This window comes from Hydra vulgaris, chromosome 05 (genome assembly GCF_038396675.1).
Source record: "Hydra vulgaris chromosome 05, alternate assembly HydraT2T_AEP".
In the NCBI taxonomy this organism is placed as follows: Eukaryota; Metazoa; Cnidaria; class Hydrozoa; order Anthoathecata; family Hydridae; genus Hydra; species Hydra vulgaris.
The window spans coordinates 10,988,701-10,990,508 of NC_088924.1; the positions used below are offsets into that span (position 1 = coordinate 10,988,701).

The 1,808-nt window shown below is 26.7% G+C and overlaps 1 long non-coding RNA gene across 1 annotated transcript; it reads left to right on the forward strand.

The window, feature by feature from the left end:
- Positions 1–226: 226 nt before the first annotated feature.
- Positions 227–1,508, forward strand: LOC136079964 (uncharacterized). Its single transcript, XR_010638343.1, has 3 exons — positions 227–648; positions 942–1,065; positions 1,236–1,508. It is a non-coding gene; the product is annotated as an uncharacterized LOC136079964 (long non-coding RNA).
- Positions 1,509–1,808: the final 300 nt, after the last annotated feature.

Consider the following 1,808-nt stretch of genomic DNA (forward strand, 5'->3'; position numbering starts at 1 on the left):
TTAAAAAGCCAAATAAATAGGAATGTAATTAAAAAGCCAAATAAATAGGAATGTAATTAAAAAGCCAAATAAATAGGAATGTAATTAAAAAGCCAAATAAATAATAGGAATAATAAATAATAGGAATGTAATTAAAAAGCCAAATAAATAATAGGAATAATAAATAATAGGAATGTAATTAAAAAGCCAAATAAATAATAGGAATAATAAATAATAGGAATGTAATTAAAAAGCCAAGGAATAAATCTGAAGCAGCTATAAAGCAATTTAACCGAGATGAAAAAACAAACAGATAAACAAAGCTGTAGAGTGGTGCAAAATTAATGGAAAACGAGGATATTCTGCATTATCGACAGCTCAGTTTCCATTAATAAAAAGCAATTGTGATTGATAAGCAATTATATAACCTAATTCTTACAGAAAATGAAAAAAAACATGTAAATATACTTACCACTCAAGATGAAGATACTATTGTTGTGTATGTGCGCTGTAAAAATTGAGCTTACCAAAGTATGAACAGAAAAAAAATTACCAAATCTTATTAAGATGTGTTAAAAATTCGAGATCATGCCAACAAAAAGATGAAAGGAGGAAGAAATTTTATTTCTTTGACTGCAAAAATGGAAGGAAAGCTCTTTTGAAGAAAAGGTAACAATTTTCTATTGTATTATTCAGTATAGAAATTGTAAGTTTTTGTGTCCATGTCAGTCTCAAACAAATTTACAGAAAAATGAACATCAAAAATAAATACAGTGCTCTTTTATGTAAATCCCTTATATATAATACTGTATTGTACTTTTCAATATCTAAACCCTAAACAAAATTCAATCTTGAAAACTGTTATTTATTATTTGTGCAAAGTCTTACTTGTATTGACAAATGTAGTTCTTTACTACAGCATTGAAAAGTTAGATTTACTATTATTATATTTTTATTTCTAGCCTGAGTAAATTGTTTTGAAGACGATGGGATGCCAAAAATGTCAATTTTTCTTTAAAAGACAAGAAATCATCACTATAATTAGAGCAATGAATTGCACTTGTGAAATGGCCTGCTCTCATTAAGGTAATAACAAATTCAAATATCACAAAAGTAATCAGTATGTTTTTTACTGGGATTTGGAACTGGATTAAATGATTTCATTAAAATAAGTCAGAAATGCTAATATAGATTTGAAAACAGGAATTGTGTTCCCATTTAGTTTTTTGATAGAAAATTTTAAATTTATTTTTTAGATGATCTTGCTAAAGAATTGGTGGTTTGTGGTATCATGATTGAAGAAAATCAGGAAACACCTGGTCATTAGACTGGTCAATTTGATTTATCGCAGATCTTTAATTATGATGAAATACCATAGTTTGTTAACTATGGCATTAACGGTTCAGCTAGCTGATTAGAATATGGTGGGCGTGGTGAAAGCTTTCGAAAAATGATTCGGCATAATCGTCAATATGTTACAATAAATCCAATGGTGTCATTATCTGGTACATTATATTAAAAACATTATTAATCTTTAAGCTATTATATTATACTATACAGTATTAGATAATGAAACCAATTTCATAACTTTCATTTTCTGTATATAAATATATAGTCAAAAAATGATAATTTTGAAAATAAATATTTTTTAAGACAACATATGTTACTTGTATTTAAAACTTTAGATACATTTTCACTGCTCAAATATTTTTTCTGGTGAAAAATGTATATGTTTTTTAATATTTGGTACTCAAAGAATTACTAGCCAGATAACTCCACTTGATGCTGTCAGAAGCATTTCTAACTTATTGAGTTCGACAACCTAGAAT